This window comes from Amia ocellicauda, unplaced genomic scaffold (genome assembly GCF_036373705.1).
Source record: "Amia ocellicauda isolate fAmiCal2 unplaced genomic scaffold, fAmiCal2.hap1 HAP1_SCAFFOLD_111, whole genome shotgun sequence".
Lineage (NCBI taxonomy): Eukaryota > Metazoa > Chordata > Actinopteri > Amiiformes > Amiidae > Amia > Amia ocellicauda.
In genome coordinates, this window is record NW_027102676.1 from 9,136 (window position 1) to 26,423 (window position 17,288).

A 17,288-nucleotide genomic window follows, 5' to 3' on the forward strand; every position below is an offset into this window, starting at 1 on the left:
GACCGTGTTTCACTGTTTCAGCACTTGCTCTCGGTTGTCACCCATTTTTAGTCTTTTAACTCGTCTTTTTACTGATCTTAACCTGATTTTTAACACAAAGGTTTTTATTTTAGGGGCGCGATACACCAGAAGGACCAAACATGTGGACCAGCTGGTAAACTTCTTGCTGGGCCAGGCTAAAATGGCCGTCTATAAGACTAGGAAGAACAGAGTGTGTGGGGAGGGCAGTGAGGATGCAGTGAGAGTGTTTGCCATGCTGGTCAAGTGCAGAGTCAGACTAGAGTTTAACTATTACAGGCTGATGAATGATTTGGAGAGTTTTGAACAGGTCTGGTGTATTAATGATGCCCTTTGTGAATTGTATGACGGGGAGTTGGTTTTTATTATGTAATTCATTTATAGGGTTTAGTATTTGATGGTTGTTTTGTTGTGTGTATTGGGTTGCTTTCTTTAAAAGTGTACAGATCAGTGGCGGAGTTAATGCTTGTTGGGGGGAGACAAACAAAGGGGAACACTATTTTTTATTTATTTATTTATTTTCTTTTGTATGAATTATTGCGTGTTGCAAACAGGCAATGAAGTCTGATAAAAGTCAAAAAGTCTCTCTCTCTCTCACACACACACACACAGCCAGCAAGACACACAGAGCCAGCCAGCTCAGCGATGACATCACAAACATCTCTCTCAGGTGACTCCTATGACATCACAGAGCACGTACATTCCGTTGCTTGCCGTCTGTCAACCACTCAGTCACTGCCAGCCAGACTGGCTGGCTGACTGGATGGTGGGGCTGCTTGCTGCTGCTGCGTACCTTAGCAAGCTTATTTGCTTGACCGGCCTTCCTCCTCCGCCCACATGCCCACCTATGTCCGATCTGCTGTTCACCTGGATCACAGCTCCGCCCCAACAAGGCAGAGCCTCCCAAGAATGGTACAAACTCACCCACGATCCCCTCCACGGAAAGCTATAGCAAAAGGCAAAAGCATTATACGTAATGAAGAGGAACCCGAGTCCAAGACGCATCCGACCAGCCATACATATTTGTGTGTATTAAAGATCACATTTTATTACATTTAGATTTTCTGTACTTTATTACATCTTTTTGTGATTTTTAAATGTATTGTTTCTTTTCCTTATATATGTATGTATGTATGTATGTGTGTGTGTGTCTGTGTGAAAGTGTATGTGTTTGTGTGTCTCTGTGTGAAAGTGAGTGTGTGTGTGTCTGTCTCTGTGTTTGTGTCTGTCTCTGTGTGAAAGTGAGTGTGTGTGCGTGTGTCTGTCTGTGAAAGTGTGTGTGTGTGTGTGGGTGTGACAGTGTGTATGAGTGTCTGTCTGTCATGTAACTCGCACATCTGTGAGGGCACCATTTTTGCAGAAAGAGATGTACACATTTTGGAGCAACATATGCTGCCATCCAGACATCGTCTTTTCCAGGGACGTCCCTGCATTTTTCAGCAGGATAACGCCAAACCACATTCTGCCCAGATTACAAGCGCATGGTTGCGTAGGCAGAGAGTGCGGGTGCTAGCATGGCCTGCCTGCAGTCCTGACCTGTCTCCGAATTGAGAATGTGTGGCGCACTATGAAGTGCAAATTAAGACAACGAAGGCCCTGTGCAGTTGCGCAGCTGAGGAAATGCATAATGGATGAATGGGGGAAAATCCCGCTTGCTAAACTTAACCAAGTGGTGTCTTCAGTGCCCAAGTGCTTAATAAGTGTTATTAAAAGAAAAGGTGATGTTACATAGTGGTAAACAGTCGACTGTCCCAACTTTCTTGGTTTCTTTTCACTGCTAATGAGATGCTGTAGAGTGAGTTTTCAGGAGCTCTAATCGTATTGATGAGTTCATGCAGCATTTGTAATTGAATTTCAAAAAGAAATCCTTGCTGTCTGGCCTGTGTGTATGAGATGTACTCTGTCAATCTTTGGCTAACAACTGAAACATTGGTAGAACAGAAATGGCAACATAAAAAAGAAAAGTACATTTTAAAAGAGCACATTAAATAGGATGAATATACAGTTTTTTACAATCACTTTGTCACTCATTTCAGAACCTTGATGTCATTTTTCAAAACTCTAGACACAAAACTCAAAACGGTCATCACTTGTAACACAGGCTGTCCAATGTTCAAAACATTGCATTGTGCATTCATATCTTTAAAGAAACCTTGCACTTGCAGACTTGTTGGTTCAAATAATTCATTTATCATGAAATACCATAGTAACATTTATTTAGATCACCCACACAGAAGATACCGATAGTTTCACTGTGTAGTTGTTCGTACAATCATTAAATATTGTAGTACAAAATATGTGATACATGTTTCATTATGGTACTACACATAAATACATCACTGTAAAAGGACTAGTAGAGAGAATACTACAGACACAGTGGAATCATTGAACAAAATCTGAAATGTATTGATGCAATACAATCAAATCACACCATAGGTTTCTTTGAAGCCATGCAACAATAATTAGCTACAAAAAAGAACAAAACTACAGTAAAATGTCAACTGCAGTGTTCCTCACCTGGCTTAGTGTAAAACAAAGGATTGATTACTGTACTTCTGAATTTCCATCAGCCCTGTGTTCAGGTTCAGGTTCTCACAACCATTTTTCACAAGAGGCATCTTGAAACTGAACATACCTGAACATACTCAGTCATCAGCTGCTTCACTCTGTCTGCATTTCTTTCAAAAGGCACACTATACTCTGTGCTACACATTGGTATGCAGTATACAGTCATTTGACAATTGAGAGTAGCCTAATGTTTAGTGCATGCTGAAGACTTGCCGCTTCTCAGTACGGACATTTCTGATGATTGAGGCCACAGTTATTCCTGAGTTGATTCTGAGGTTTGATTGAATCATTGTAGCTGCCTCAGTCATGGTCATGCCATGATTTACAACATGCTCTACAACTATTTCTCGGATTTCACTGGACACTATTTGCTGTTGCTGCCGCTGTCTGGTCCGTGGCCTTGTCCTCTACCACGTTCCCCCAACACCTCTCAAATGAGGCCCATGGCTGCCTCTCTGGTGAGGCCTAAGCCCTCCTCTATGACGAGGCCCACGACCACCTCTCAGAAGGGGTGCATGTCCCCTTCCATTCCTTTGACCACCACGTCTTCCTCCTCCCACTGCTTGACCTCTATTGTGACCTGGATGACTTGCCGGCTCCATGTTATCACTGTGTTGCTGGGGTGGATAGCACTCATTTCACTCGATACTCGTACCACAATGTGAAATCAATCATCAATAACCAGTTGGCAGTATTGGAAAAGCAATTACAAGGGCCTGCATACATACAGTAATGTCAAATCTGATGTGGAAGAACAATCATCTTCAACCAGGTTGGAGCGTTAGTTGCAATGCCTTTAATACACGCAGCGTGGAGAGGAACAGTGACTCAAGTAGATCCCAAAGTCGCTCTGCCTTCATTTTAACAGTCAGAGCTTTTATACACAAAAATCAAAGAGCTGGTTATAATCAGAAAGTCATTACTATGTTATCTTAAAAGTTAGCTAAGCAGAATTTATATCATTATAGGACAGAGTTCATAGATCAACACATGGATTAGGGAGCAGGCACTTCAATCATACTGTTTGACATTGTCTCCAAGATTCTCATCGTAAATAACAAACAGAAATCAAACTACCTTCTGGCCTGACCTTCTAGCTTGACCTTATCTTTCTTAAGTATACAAGAGAGAAAAACAGGTATTAGAGAAAAAATTTCTAACTTTCCTTCCACACTGCAAACATGGTGTGGAAAAGTGCTACATGATGATGAATGATGATGAAATATTACATCCATAGATAATGTAGTCCAACTGGTTCATGCTCCTCGTTTATTGATGTCAATGGATCTCATTATCCTGAAACTTTCATGATCGAAACATGGAATATTGTTTGTCAGTTTCCATAAAATTATGCATTAAGAGTAATGCAACAGTCACTTATCATTTTGAGCAGCTGTATCAATTGATAGTTAAATCTTTGTAATGAAATGAATAGACAGTGATCTCAGATGTAATGTGTGAATTGCATTTTGAAATGGTAATACTTTGATGTTAAGTTGTGTCATTTTAGTTCAATGAACAAATTATCTGAGGTTGATGTGTATTGTATCAAGGTTCTGAAATGAGTGCCAAAGTGATTGTAAAAAAGTGTAATATCAGGGGACAGTGGCTATTAGTGATCTGGCCTTCCGTGGCCTCTGTATTAATGTAACAGGTCACATTGTATGTGTACACTGATACTTGATAGTATAATATAGTATAAGTAAAAAACATACATAGGTATCATAGAAGTATTTTGCAGAAATGATTATGGATAGTTATCAAAATGGAGAGGAAATGCTAAATCCAGTCTCCCCAGGCTGAGCTTCTATTGCTGCACCTGCTGGCCCCACTATATGGATAGAGCCACACCAAGTACAAGAGTCTCCCCATTGCTATTTATATCTCCCTATCCAGTCTTCTATAGGTGTCAGGGTGGGGTGCCTATTCCCCTGCATGCTTTGAAACCTATAGCACCTGGGACGCACACTTGGGATCCGGTTCCTCTGCCCCTCACATACACATGAGGAATCCCAGGTGCTCAATACGTCATACTGTCTCTTTCATCTCATGTGTAAACTATGGACAAATACATGACTAAACGTGTTAAGTTGCTTTTCCCAGAATGCTTTGCGCCACAATATGCAAATAACGGGGACTATGATTGGCTCCCTGACATTACCCACACTGCGACTGATGCTACCCATTTCACTACCCAACAAAGACCCATAATATGCGTGTGTCTGTCTGTCTGTCTGTCAAAGTATGTGTGTGTGTGTCTGTGTGTGTCTGTGTCTGTCTGTCTGTGTGTGAAAGTGTGTGTGTGTCTGTCTGTCTGTCTGTCATGTAACTTGCACATCTGTGAGGGCACCACTAATGCAGAAAGAGATGTACACATATTGTTTATTTTCCATATATATGTATGTATGTATGTATGCATGTCCAATTGCTTTGACAATACAAATGAATTGAATTGAGAGGGAGAGAGAGAGAGTAAGAGAGAGAGAGACAGACAGACAGACATACAGACAGACAGAGAGAGACACACACACACACACACACACACACACACACACACAGAGAGCCAGCCAGCCAGCTCAGCGATGACATGACGAGCCTCTCTCAGCTTACTGCTATGACATCACAGAGCACGTACATTCCGTTTAACAAATCGTTAATCAAAAAAGGTTATAAACACATTGACTACAATACCGGTTAGTAAGACGAAGGTGAGTCTCTCGTTAGTATTATTAGTCAGACATTAAATAACTACGCAGGTTAGTATTTATGTCAGGTAACTTCTCGTTATATATATATCAGTCTCATTTACGTTTAGGTGCCGAGAAAGATCCTATTTGTTACCACAATTTCCCTTAACTGATTATTATTCAATGATTAAGGATAGGCAGGGCCACCAATAATCTAATGTCTATTAACTTGTGTCAATTTCAGACTAAACAGTTAAACAGGAATGAGAAGATATTTCTCGGCGTTGACAGATTTTATTTCTAAAATTATCAACAAAACAGTTTAATGCAACTCACATTTATATTTAAGAAAACTAAATGATATTACACATTCTAGAGTTATGAATCACAGATTAACATTTCTAATTGATTTCTCAAATGTCATGAATCACAAACTCCAAACTGTTAAACTTATGTGAACTTCGTCGCAGAGAGGCCTCTCTGGCTTCGGGCTCAGATAACAGCACACGGCACGAGGTCCGTGTGGTTTGGAACAAAGGCAGTCCGGTTCGGCTTTGTCCAAGAACTTCCACTCAGTCGATGCACCTGGAAGTTGGGGTTTCGCGAATGTAGAGTCTTTTCCAAACAGATTTTCCATTGGTTTGAAGGCTCCAAGGTTGTGCACAAAATCTTCTTTGTAAGCATGGTTCCACCGTAGTTACTTGAAGACGAAGTCTTTGAGGAAAGCAGGGCCCTGTTTGTTCCAAGGGTCAAGTTTCTTAAGACTCAAATAGCTATTTAAGTGACTGACACTTTCGTATTCAGTCGACTTAGTCAATTGTCCAGCTGTAAAACTCCACTGATCAGGTGGGTCTGTGAAGTTATTTATTTAATAAAGTCCTTTAAAATAATTCTTCGCTCAATCTCCTTCTCCCAGTTTAACTCTTCTGTTGCCGGCAAAGACTTGGTTGGTTTCTGATTCCGGTTCTGGCAACAGAGCTACAGGTTGAGCTGTGGCAGCGAGTTTCTGGTTCAGGTGAGAGAGAGAGAGAGAGAAAGACTGTCCGCTGTTCCTTATAGTCTGTCAGAGCAGTAGGTGATTGGTCCCTGAGTTCTTGAGATTGGATTTCGGTTTCAGCCCCCAGTGTCCTATTGGAGGGAGGCTTTATTTATGACTGATGTCAATCCATGCCATCTTTTGGAAATGCCGGTTGGCCTGGGTTCGTAGCTCTATGTCGGGATTTCGGCTCTCATCCACTTCAAAGAGTTTTTATCACCTACAGGCCCCTTTCTCCAGACATCTCATAGCAGAATTCCAAACTATTTGGCCTCTTCTCGGTGCCATCCTCCCCAAAACTGTCACTTTGATGCAAACCAGTTCCAAGCTGATGAGCTAAGGAAATCTGATAATTTTGGGGGGGGAGAGGTCTTCTTTAGATCAGTGCTTCAGCTCAGAGCCCAAATGCTCTTATCCAAATACACCCAACATAACGCTACATATGTATGTATGTATGTATATATGTGTAGAAGGAAAATTAGAAATTATTTTCTTACACCTGTTTTTCTCTCTTGTATACTTAAGAAAGATACGGTCAAGCTAGAAGGTCAGCCCAGAAGATAGTTTGATTTCTGTTTGTTATTTACGATGAGAACCTTGGAGACATTGTCAAACGGTATGACCTACGTGCCTGTTCCCTAAAACCATGTGTTGACCTATGAACTCTGTTCTATAATGATATATGTTCTGCTTAGTTAGCCTTTAAGATAACATTGTAATGACTTTCTAGCATGTATGGATGTATGTATGTATGTATGTATATATATATATATATATATGTATGTATGTATGTCCAATTGCTTTGACAATACAAATGAATTGAATTGAGAGGAAGAGAGAGAGAGAGAGAGAGAGAAAGAGAGAGAGAGAGACAGACAGACAGACAGACAGACAGACAGACAGACAGCTCAGCGATGACATCACGAGCCTCTCTCAGCTGACTGCTATGACATCACAGAGCACGTACATTCCATTGCTTGTCGTCTGTCAACCACTCAGTCACTGCTAGCCAGACTGTCCCTAAGACAAAGTGTACAATACTTCAATTATATCTCCTCCAGACAGATAAAGAGTATTAAGAGCTACGATGAAGTTACCCAGGAGACGTAAAAAGCTTGCATCACCTGGTATTTCCTGGAGGTCACCCATCCAAGTACTAACCAGGCCCTGGCCCGTTTAGTTTCCAAGGTCTGACGAGATCGGGCACGTTCAGGACGGTGTGGCCGCAAGCCGAGATGCCTGGCTGCATGATGTCTCTTAAAGGCTGGCGGGTATTGACGGAATTTCCAGCAAAAAATAAAAAATAAAAAAATTAAAAAATGGAGGGAAAAATAACAGTGCAGGAAAGGGTGTTGAAAGTAGCCGGGAACGTGTACAATTCTTCAATTATATCTCCTCCAGACAGAAAGAGAGTATTAAGAGCTACGATGAAGTTACCCAGGAGACGTAAGAAGCTTGCAGCACCTGGTATTTCTAGGAGATCTCCCATCCAAGTACTGACTAGGCCATGCCCCGTTTAGCTTCCGAGATCTGACGAGACGGGGTGCGTCCAGGACGGTGTAGCCACAAGCCGAGAGGCCTGGCTGCATGATGTCTCTTAAAGGCTGACGGGTGTTGAGGGAACTTCCAGCAAATAAAAAAAGAAAAATGGAGGGAAAAATATCAGTTCAGCAAAGGGTGTTGAAAGTAGCCGGGTACGTGTACATTTCTTCAATTATATCTCCTCCAGACAGAAAGAGAGTATTAAGATCTACGATGAAGTTACCCAGGAGACGTATAAAGCTTGCAGCACCTGGTATTTCCAGGAGGTCACCCATCCAAGTACTGACCAGGCCCTGCCCTGTTTAGCTTCCGAGATCTGATGAGATCGGTCGCGTTCAGGACGGCGTGGCCGCAAGCCGAGAGGCCTGGCAGCATGATGTCTCTTAAAGGCGGGCGGGTTTTGACGGACCTTCCAGCAAAAAAAAGAAGAATGGAGGGAAAAATACCAGTGGAGCAAATGGTGTTGAAAGTAGCCGGGTACGTGTACAAATCGTCAATTATAACACCTCCAGACAGAAAGAGAGTATTAAGAGCTACAATGAAGTTACTCAGGAGACTAAAAAGCTTGCAGCACCAGGTATTTCCAGGAGGTCCCCCATCCAAGTATTGACCAGGCCCTGCCCCGCTTAGCTTCCGAGATCTGACAAGATCGGGCACGTTCAGGTCAGTGTGGCCGCAAGCCTAGAGAGCTGGCTGCATGATGTCTCTTAAAGGCTGGAGGGTATTGACGGAACTTCCGGCAAAAAAAAAAAGAAAAAAGAAAAATGGAGGGAAAAATATCAGTGCAGCAAAGGGTGTTGAAAGTTGCCGGGTACGTGTACAATTCTTCAATTATATCTCCTCCAGACTGAAAGAGAGTATTACGAGCTACGATGAAGTTACCCAAGAGACGTATAAAGCTTGCAGCACCTGGTATTTCCAGGAGGTCACCCATCCAAGTACTGACCAGGACCTGCCCCGTTCAGCTTACGCGATCTGACGAGATCGAGCGCGTTCAGGACGGTGTGGACACAAGCCGAGAGGCCTGGCTGCATGATGTCTCTTAATGGTTGGCGGGTATTGACGGAACTTCCAGCAAAATAAAAAAAAAAAAGAAAAACGGAGGGAAAAATACCACTGCAGCAAAGGGTGTTTAAAGTAGTCGGGTACGTGTACAATTCTTCAATTATATCTCCTCCAGACAGAAAAAGAGAATGAAGAGCTATGATAAAGTTACCCAGGAGACGTAAAAAGCTTGCAGCACCAGGTATTTCCACGAGTTCTCACATTCAAGTACTGACCAGGTCCTGCCCCGTTTCGTTTCCGAGATCTGACGAGATCGGGCGCGTTCAGGTCTGTGTGTCCGCAAGCCGAGATGCCTGGTTGCATGATGTCTCTTAAAGGCTGGCGGATATTGATGGAACTTCCAGAAAAAATAAAAAATAAAAATAAAAATGGCGGGAAAAATATCAGTGCAGCAAAGGGTGTTGAAAGTAGCCGGGTACGTGTACAATTCTTCAATTATATCTCCTCCAGACAGAAATAGAGTATTAAGAGCTACGATGAAGTTACCCAGGAGACGAAAAAGCTTGCAGCACCTGGTATTTCCAGGAGGTCACCCATCCAAGTACTGACGAGGCCCTGCACCGTTTAGCTTCCGAGATCTGACGAGATCGGGCGCGTTCAGGACGGTGTGGCCACAAGCCGAGACGCCTGGCTGCATGATGTCTCTTATAGGCTGGCGGGTATTGACGGAATTTCCAGCATAAAAAAAAAAAAAAAAAATAGAAAAATGGAGGGAAAAATATCAGTGCAGGAAAGGGTGTTGAAAGTAGCCGGGTACGTGTACAATTCTTCAATTATATCTCCTCCAGACTGAAAGAGAGTATTAAGAGCTACGATAAAGTTACCCAGGAGACGTAAAAGCTTGCAGCACCAGGTATTTCCAGGAGGTCTCACATTCAAGTACTGACCAGGTCCTACCCCGTTTAGCTTCCGAGATCTGACGAGATCGGGCGCGTTCAGGATGGTGTGGCAGCAAGCCGAGATGCCTGGCTGCATGATGTCTCTTAAAGGCTGGAGGGTATTGACGGAACTTCCAGCAGAAAAAAAAAAAGAAAAAGAAAAATGGAGGCAAAAATATCAGTGCAGCAAAGGGTGTTGAAAGTTGCCGGGTACGTGTACAATACTTCAATTATATCTCCTCCAGACAGAAAGAGAGTATTAAGAGCTACGATAAAGTTTCCCAGGAGAAGTAAAAAGCTTGCAGCACCTGGTATTTCCAGGAGGTCTCCCATCTAAGTACTGACCAGGCCCTGCCCCGTTTAGCTTCCGAGATCTGACGAGATCGGGCGCATTCAGGACGGTGTGGCCACAAGCCGAGACGCCTGGCTGCATGATGTCTCTTAAAGGCTGGAGGGTATTGACGGAACTTCCAGCAAAAAAAAAAAGAAAAAAGAAAAATGGAGGGAAAAATATCTGTGCAGTAAAGGGTGTTGAAAGTAGCCGGGTACGTGTACAATTCTTTAATTAAATCTCCTCCAGACTGAAAGAGAGTATTAAGAGCTACGATGAAGTTACCCAGGAGACGTAAAAAGCTTGCAGGACCTGGTATTTCCAGGAGGTCAACAATCCAAGTACTGACCAGGCCCTGCCCCGTTTAGCTTCCGAGATCTGACGAGATTGGGGGCATTTAGGACGGTGTGGCCGCAAGCCAAGAGGCCTGGCTGCATGATGTCTCTTAAAGGCTGGCGGGTATTGACGGAACTTCCAGCAAATAAAAAAATAAAAAGAAAAAAAGAAAAACGGAGGGAAAAAAATCAGTGCCGCAAAGGGTGTTGAAAGTAGCCAGGTACGTGTACAATTCTTCAATTAAATCTCCTCCAGACAGAAAGAGAGTATTAAAAGCTACGACGAAGTTCCCCAGGTGACGAAAAAAGCTTGCAGCGCCTGGAATTTCCAGAAGGTCTCACATTCAAGTAATGACCAGGCCCTGCCCAGTTTAGCTTCCGAGAGCTGACGAGATGGGGCGCGTTCAGGACAGTGTGGCCGCAAGCCAAGACGCCTGGCTGCATGATGTCTCTTAAAGGTTGGCGGGTATTGACGGAACTTCCAGCAGAAAAAATAAATAATAATAAAATTAAAATATTGATGGAAAAATATCAGTGCAGCAAAGGGTGTTGACAGTAGCTGGGTACGTGTACAATACTTCAATTATATCTCCTCCAGACAGAAAGAGAGTATTAAGAGCTACGATAAACTTACCCAGCCGACGTAAAAAGCTTGCAGCACCTGGTATTTCCAGGAGGTCTCCCATCCAAGTACTGACCAGGCCCTGCCCCACTCAGTTTCCGAGATCTTACGAGATCGGACGCGTTCAGGACGGTGTGGCCGCAAGCCGAGATGCCTGGCTGCATGATGTCTCTTAAAGGCTGGCGGGTATTGACGGAACTGCCAGCAATAAAAAAAAAAAAAAAAAAAGAAATAGAAAAATGGAGGGAAAAATATCAGTGCAGCAAAGGGTGTTGAAAGTATCCTAGTACGTGTACAATTCTTCAATTATATCTCCTGGAGACAGAAAGAGAGTATTAAGAGCTACGATGAAGTTACCCAGGAGACGTAAAAGGCTTGCAGCACCTGGTATTTCTAGGAGGTCTCCCATCCAAGTACTGACCAGGCCCTGCCCCGTTTAGCTTCCGAGATCTGACGAGATCGGGCGCATTCAGGACGGTGTGGCTGCAAGCCGAGAGGCCTTGCTGCATGATGTCTCTTAAAGGTTGGCGGGTATTGACGAAACTTCCAGCAAAAAAAAAAAAAAAAAAGAAAAATGGATGGAAAAATATCAGTGCAGCAAAGGGTGTTGACAGTAGCTGGGTACGTGTACAATACTTCAATTATATCTCCTCCAGACAGATAGAGAGTATTAAGAGCTACGATAAAGTTACCCAGGAGACGTAAAAGCTTGCAGCACCAGGTATTTCCAGGAGGTCTCACATTCATGTACCGACCAGGTCCTGCCCCGTTTAGCTTCCAAGATCTGACAAGATCGGGCGAGTTCAGGATGGTGTGGCCGCAAGCCGAGATGCCTGGCTGCATGATGTCTCTTAAAGGCTGGCGGGTATTGAGGGAATTTCCAGCAAAAAAAAAAAAAAAAAATAGAGGGAAATATACCAGTGCAGCAAAGGGTGTTGAAAGTAGCCGGGTACGTGTACAATTCTTCAATTATATCTCCTGGAGACAGAAAGAGAGTTTTAAGAGCTACGATGAAGTTACCCAGGAGACGTAAAAAGCTTGCAGCACCTGGTATTTCCAGGAGGTCACACATCCAAGTACTGACTAGGCCCTGCCCCGTTTAGCTTCCGAAATCTGATATGATCGGGCGCGTTCAGGACGGTGTGACTACAAGCCAAGAGGCCTGGCTGCATGATGTCTCTTAAAGGCTGGCGGATATTGACGGAACTTCCAGCAAAAAAAAAAAAAAAAAAGAAAAATGGATGGAAAAATATCAGTGCAGCAAAGGGTGTTGACAGTAGCTGGGTACGTGTACAATTCTTCAATTATATCTCCTGGAGACAGAAAGAGAGTATTAAGAGCTACGATGAAGTTACCCAGGAGACGTAAAAAGCTTGCAGCACCTGGCATTTCCAGGAGGTCACCCATCCAAGTACTGACCAGGCCCTGCCCCGTTTAATTTCCAAGATCTGACGAGATCGGGGGCGTTCAGGACGGTGTGGCTGCAAGCCAAGAGGCCGGGCTGCATGATGTCTCTTAATGGTTGGCGGGTTTTGACGGAACATCCAGCAAAAAAAAAAAAGAGAAATGGAGGGAGAAATACCAGTGCAGCAAAGGGTGTTGAAAGTAGCCGGGTACGTGTACAATTCTTCAATTATATCTCCTGCAGACAGAAAGAGAGTATTAAGAGCTACGATGAAGTTACCCAGGAGACGTAAAAAGCTTGCAGCACCTGGTATTTCTAGGAGGTCAGCCATCCAAGTACTGACCAGGCCCTGCCCCGTTTAGCTTCCGAGATCTTACGAGATCGGGCGCATTCAGGACGGTGTGGCCACAAGCCGAGAGGCCTGGCTGCATGATGTCTCTTAAAGGTTGGCGGGTATTGACGGAACTTCCAGCAAAAAAAAAAAAAAAAAAAAAGAAAAATGGATGGAAAAATATCAGTGCAGCAAAGGGTGTTGACAGTAGCTGGGTACGTGTACAATACTTCAATTATATCTCCTGGAGACAGAAAGAGAGTATTAAGAGCTACGATGAAGTTACCCAGGAGACGTAAAAGGCTTGCAGCACCTGGTATTTCTAGGAGGTCTCCCATCCAAGTACTGACCAGGCCCTGCCCCGTTTAGCTTCCGAGATCTGACGAGATCGGGCGCATTCAGGACGGTGTGGCCGCAAGCCGAGAGGCCTGGCTGCATGATGTCTCTTAAAGGTTGGCGGGTATTGACGGAACTTCCAGCAAAAAAAAAAAAAAAAAAGAAAAATGGATGGAAAAATATCAGTGCAGCAAAGGGTGTTGACAGTAGCTGGGTACGTGTATAATACTTCAATTATATCTCCTCCAGACAGATAGAGAGTATTAAGAGCTACGATAAAGTTACCCAGGAGACGTAAAAGCTTGCAGCACCAGGTATTTCCAGGAGGTCTCACATTCATGTACCGACCAGGTCCTGCCCCGTTTAGCTTCCAAGATCTGACGAGATCGGGCGAGTTCAGGATGGTGTGGCCGCAAGCCAAGATGCCTGGCTGCATGATGTCTCTTAAAGGCTGGCGGGTATTGAGGGAATTTCCAGCAAAAAAAAAAAAAAAAAAAATAGAAAAATGGAGGGAAAAATATCAGTGCAGGAAAGGGTGTTGAAAGTAGCCGGGTACGTGTACAATTCTTCAATTATTTCTCCTGGAGACATAAAGAGAGTATTAAGAGCTACGATGAAGTTACCCAGGAGACGTAAAAAGCTTGCAGCACCTGGCATTTCCAGGAGGTCACCCATCCAAGTACTGACCAGGCCCTGCCCCGTTTAAATTCCAAGATCTGATGAGATCGGGGGCGTTCAGGACGGTGTGGCTGCAAGCCAAAAAGCCGGGCTGCATGATGTCTCTTAATGGTTGGCGGGTTTTGACGGAACATCCAGCAAAAAAAAAAAATAGAAATGGAGGGAGAAATTCCAGTGCAGCAAAGGGTGTTGAAAGTAGCCGGGTACGTGTACAATTCTTCAATTATATCTCCTGCAGACAGAAAGAGAGTATTAAGAGCTACGATGAAGTTACCCAGGAGACGTAAAAAGCTTGCAGCACCTGGTATTTCTAGGAGGTCAGCCATCCAAGTACTGACCAGGCCCTGCCCCGTTTAGCTTCCGAGATCTTACGAGATCGGGCGCATTCAGGACGGTGTGGCCACAAGCCGAGAGGCCTGGCTGCATGATGTCTCTTAAAGGTTGGCGGGTATTGACGGAACTTCCAGCAAAAAAAAAAAAAAAAAAAAAAAAAGAAAAATGGATGGAAAAATATCAGTGCAGCAAAGGGTGTTGACAGTAGCTGGGTACGTGTACAATACTTCAATTATGTCTCCTCCAGACAGAAAGAGAGTATTAAGAGCTACGATGAAGTTACCCAGGAGACAAAAAAGCTTGCAGCACCAGGTATTTCCAGGAGGTCACCCATCCAAGTACTGACCAGGCCCTGCCCCTTTTACCTTCCGAGATCTTACGAGATCGGGCGCATTCAGGACGGTGTGGCCACAAGCCGAGAGGCCTGGCTGCATGATGTCTCTTAAAGGTTGGCGGATATTGACGAACTTCCAGCAAAAAAAAAAAAGAAAAATGGAGGGAGAAATATCAGTGCAGCAAAGGCTGTTGAAAGTAGCCGTGTACGTGTACAATACTTCAATTATATCTCCTCCAGACAGAAAGATAGTACTAAGAGCTACGATGAAGTTACCTAGGAGACGTAAAAAGCTTGCAGCACCTGGTATTTCCAGGAGGTCACACATCCAAGTACTGACCAGGTCCTGCCCCGTTTAGCTTTCGAGATCTTACGAGATCGGGCGCGTTCAGGACGGTGTGGCCACAAGCCGAGAGGCCTGGCTGCATGATGTCTCTTAAAGGTTGGCGGGTATTGACGAACTTCCAGCAAAAAAAAAAAAGAAAAATGGAGGGAGAAATATCAGTGCAGCAAAGGCTGTTCAAAGTAGCCGTGTACGTGTACAATACTTCAATTATATCTCCTCCAGACAGATAGAGAGTACTAAGAGCTACGATGAAGTTACCCAGGAGACGTAAAAAGCTTGCAGCACCTGGTATTTCCAGGAGGTCACACATCCAAGTACTGACCAGGTCCTGCCCCGTTTAGCTTTCGAGATCTTACGAGATCGGGCGCGTTCAGGACGGTGTGGCCACAAGCCGAGAGGCCTGGCTGCATGATGTCTCTTAAAGGTTGGCGGGTATTGACGGAACTTCCAGCAAAAAAAAAAAAAAAAAATAGAGGGAAATATACCAGTGCAGCAAAGGGTGTTGAAAGTAGCCGGGTACGTGTACAATTCTTCAATTATATCTCCTGGAGACAGAAAGAGAGTTTTAAGAGCTACGATGAAGTTACCCAGGAGACGTAAAAAGCTTGCAGCACCTGGTATTTCCAGGAGGTCACACATCCAAGTACTGACTAGGCCCTGCCCCGTTTAGCTTCCGAAATCTGATATGATCGGGCGCGTTCAGGACGGTGTGACTACAAGCCAAGAGGCCTGGCTGCATGATGTCTCTTAAAGGCTGGCGGATATTGACGGAACTTCCAGCAAAAAAAAAAAAAAAAAAGAAAAATGGAGGGAGAAATATCAGTGCAGCAAAGGCTGTTGAAAGTAGCCGGGTACGTGTACAATTCTTCAATAATATCTCCTCCAGACTGAAAGAGAGTATTAAGAGCTACGATGAAGTTACCCAGGAGACGTAAAAAGCTTGCAGCACCTGGTATTTCCAGGAGGTCACCCAACCAAGTACTGGCCAGACCCTGCCCCGTTTAGCTTCCGAGATCTGACGAGATCGGGCGCATTCAGGACGGTGTGGCCGCAAGCCGAGAGGCCTGGCTGCATGATGTCTCTTAAAGGTTGGCGGGTATTGACGGAACTTCCAGCAAAAAAAAAAAAAAAAAAGAAAAATGGATGGAAAAATATCAGTGCAGCAAAGGGTGTTGACAGTAGCTGGGTACGTGTACAATACTTCAATTATATCTCCTCCAGACAGATAGAGAGTATTAAGAGCTACGATAAAGTTACCCAGGAGACGTAAAAGCTTGCAGCACCAGGTATTTCCAGGAGGTCTCACAGTCATGTACCGACCAGGTCCTGCCCCGTTTAGCTTCCAAGATCTGACGAGATCGGGCGAGTTCAGGATGGTGTGGCCGCAAGCCGAGATGCCTGGCTGCATGATGTCTCTTAAAGGCTGGCGGGTATTGAGGGAATTTCCAGCAAAAAAAAAAAAAAAAAAATAGAAAAATGGAGGGAAAAATATCAGTGCAGGAAAGGGTGTTGAAAGTAGCCGGGTACGTGTACAATTCTTCAATTATTTCTCCTGGAGATATAAAGAGAGTATTAAGAGCTACGATGAAGTTACCCAGGAGACGTAAAAAGCTTGCAGCACCTGGCATTTCCAGGAGGTCACCCATCCAAGTACTGACCAGGCCCTGCCCCGTTTAAATTCCAAGATCTGATGAGATCGGGGGCGTTCAGGACGGTGTGGCTGCAAGCCAAGAGGCCGGGCTGCATGATGTCTCTTAATGGTTGGCGGGTTTTGACGGAACATCCAGCAAAAAAAAAAAAGAGAAATGGAGGGAGAAATTCCAGTGCAGCAAAGGGTGTTGAAAGTAGCCGGGTACGTGTACAATTCTTCAATTATATCTCCTGCAGACAGAAAGAGAGTATTAAGAGCTACGATGAAGTTACCCAGGAGACGTAAAAAGCTTGCAGCACCTGGTATTTCTAGGAGGTCAGCCATCCAAGTACTGACCAGGCCCTGCCCCGTTTAGCTTCCGAGATCTTACGAGATCGGGCGCATTCAGGACGGTGTGGCCACAAGCCGAGAGGCCTGGCTGCATGATGTCTCTTAAAGGTTGGCGGGTATTGACGGAACTTCCAGCAAAAAAAAAAAAAAAAAAAAAAAAGAAAAATGGATGGAAAAATATCAGTGCAGCAAAGGGTGTTGACAGTAGCTGGGTACGTGTACAATACTTCAATTATGTCTCCTCCAGACAGAAAGAGAGTATTAAGAGCTACGATGAAGTTACCCAGGAGACAAAAAAGCTTGCAGCACCAGGTATTTCCAGGAGGTCACCCATCCAAGTACTGACCAGGCCCTGCCCTTTTTACCTTCCGAGATCTTACGAGATCGGGCGCATTCAGGACGGTGTGGCCACAAGCCGAGAGGCCTGGCTGCATGATGTCTCTTAAAGGTTGGCGGATATTG

The 17,288-nt window shown here is 44.3% G+C and overlaps 7 non-coding genes and 24 pseudogenes across 7 annotated transcripts; all 31 read right to left on the reverse strand.

The window, feature by feature from the left end:
- Nucleotides 1–899: 899 nt before the first annotated feature.
- LOC136721213 (U5 spliceosomal RNA) lies at nt 900–1,014 on the reverse strand. The gene has a single exon (XR_010805844.1). It is a non-coding gene; the product is annotated as a U5 spliceosomal RNA (small nuclear RNA).
- Nucleotides 1,015–7,421: 6,407 nt separating this feature from the next.
- On the reverse strand, nt 7,422–7,540 carry LOC136721069 (uncharacterized; annotated as a pseudogene).
- A 221-nt stretch (nt 7,541–7,761) lies between these two features.
- LOC136721180 (uncharacterized) lies at nt 7,762–7,880 on the reverse strand (annotated as a pseudogene).
- Nucleotides 7,881–8,089: 209 nt separating this feature from the next.
- LOC136721046 (5S ribosomal RNA) lies at nt 8,090–8,208 on the reverse strand. Its single transcript, XR_010805825.1, has one exon. It is a non-coding gene; the product is annotated as a 5S ribosomal RNA (ribosomal RNA).
- A 205-nt stretch (nt 8,209–8,413) lies between these two features.
- On the reverse strand, nt 8,414–8,532 carry LOC136721080 (uncharacterized; annotated as a pseudogene).
- A 216-nt stretch (nt 8,533–8,748) lies between these two features.
- LOC136721154 (uncharacterized) lies at nt 8,749–8,867 on the reverse strand (annotated as a pseudogene).
- Nucleotides 8,868–9,082: 215 nt separating this feature from the next.
- Nucleotides 9,083–9,201, reverse strand: LOC136721178 (uncharacterized; annotated as a pseudogene).
- Nucleotides 9,202–9,416: 215 nt separating this feature from the next.
- Nucleotides 9,417–9,535, reverse strand: LOC136721062 (uncharacterized; annotated as a pseudogene).
- A 219-nt stretch (nt 9,536–9,754) lies between these two features.
- LOC136721065 (uncharacterized) lies at nt 9,755–9,873 on the reverse strand (annotated as a pseudogene).
- A 217-nt stretch (nt 9,874–10,090) lies between these two features.
- LOC136721022 (5S ribosomal RNA) lies at nt 10,091–10,209 on the reverse strand. Its single transcript, XR_010805819.1, has one exon. It is a non-coding gene; the product is annotated as a 5S ribosomal RNA (ribosomal RNA).
- A 216-nt stretch (nt 10,210–10,425) lies between these two features.
- Nucleotides 10,426–10,544, reverse strand: LOC136721159 (uncharacterized; annotated as a pseudogene).
- Nucleotides 10,545–10,767: 223 nt separating this feature from the next.
- LOC136721207 (uncharacterized) lies at nt 10,768–10,886 on the reverse strand (annotated as a pseudogene).
- A 223-nt stretch (nt 10,887–11,109) lies between these two features.
- LOC136721102 (uncharacterized) lies at nt 11,110–11,228 on the reverse strand (annotated as a pseudogene).
- A 226-nt stretch (nt 11,229–11,454) lies between these two features.
- On the reverse strand, nt 11,455–11,573 carry LOC136721242 (5S ribosomal RNA). Its single transcript, XR_010805870.1, has one exon. It is a non-coding gene; the product is annotated as a 5S ribosomal RNA (ribosomal RNA).
- A 215-nt stretch (nt 11,574–11,788) lies between these two features.
- Nucleotides 11,789–11,907, reverse strand: LOC136721179 (uncharacterized; annotated as a pseudogene).
- Nucleotides 11,908–12,117: 210 nt separating this feature from the next.
- On the reverse strand, nt 12,118–12,236 carry LOC136721120 (uncharacterized; annotated as a pseudogene).
- Nucleotides 12,237–12,452: 216 nt separating this feature from the next.
- LOC136721043 (uncharacterized) lies at nt 12,453–12,571 on the reverse strand (annotated as a pseudogene).
- A 210-nt stretch (nt 12,572–12,781) lies between these two features.
- On the reverse strand, nt 12,782–12,900 carry LOC136721030 (uncharacterized; annotated as a pseudogene).
- A 219-nt stretch (nt 12,901–13,119) lies between these two features.
- LOC136721218 (5S ribosomal RNA) lies at nt 13,120–13,238 on the reverse strand. The gene has a single exon (XR_010805848.1). It is a non-coding gene; the product is annotated as a 5S ribosomal RNA (ribosomal RNA).
- A 215-nt stretch (nt 13,239–13,453) lies between these two features.
- On the reverse strand, nt 13,454–13,572 carry LOC136721141 (uncharacterized; annotated as a pseudogene).
- A 220-nt stretch (nt 13,573–13,792) lies between these two features.
- Nucleotides 13,793–13,911, reverse strand: LOC136721036 (uncharacterized; annotated as a pseudogene).
- Nucleotides 13,912–14,121: 210 nt separating this feature from the next.
- On the reverse strand, nt 14,122–14,240 carry LOC136721031 (uncharacterized; annotated as a pseudogene).
- Nucleotides 14,241–14,462: 222 nt separating this feature from the next.
- On the reverse strand, nt 14,463–14,581 carry LOC136721044 (uncharacterized; annotated as a pseudogene).
- Nucleotides 14,582–14,790: 209 nt separating this feature from the next.
- On the reverse strand, nt 14,791–14,909 carry LOC136721084 (uncharacterized; annotated as a pseudogene).
- Nucleotides 14,910–15,118: 209 nt separating this feature from the next.
- Nucleotides 15,119–15,237, reverse strand: LOC136721085 (uncharacterized; annotated as a pseudogene).
- Nucleotides 15,238–15,447: 210 nt separating this feature from the next.
- Nucleotides 15,448–15,566, reverse strand: LOC136721121 (uncharacterized; annotated as a pseudogene).
- Nucleotides 15,567–15,782: 216 nt separating this feature from the next.
- Nucleotides 15,783–15,901, reverse strand: LOC136721209 (5S ribosomal RNA). The gene has a single exon (XR_010805840.1). It is a non-coding gene; the product is annotated as a 5S ribosomal RNA (ribosomal RNA).
- Nucleotides 15,902–16,116: 215 nt separating this feature from the next.
- Nucleotides 16,117–16,235, reverse strand: LOC136721160 (uncharacterized; annotated as a pseudogene).
- A 219-nt stretch (nt 16,236–16,454) lies between these two features.
- On the reverse strand, nt 16,455–16,573 carry LOC136721037 (uncharacterized; annotated as a pseudogene).
- A 210-nt stretch (nt 16,574–16,783) lies between these two features.
- On the reverse strand, nt 16,784–16,902 carry LOC136721032 (uncharacterized; annotated as a pseudogene).
- Nucleotides 16,903–17,123: 221 nt separating this feature from the next.
- LOC136721024 (5S ribosomal RNA) lies at nt 17,124–17,242 on the reverse strand. The gene has a single exon (XR_010805821.1). It is a non-coding gene; the product is annotated as a 5S ribosomal RNA (ribosomal RNA).
- Nucleotides 17,243–17,288: the final 46 nt, after the last annotated feature.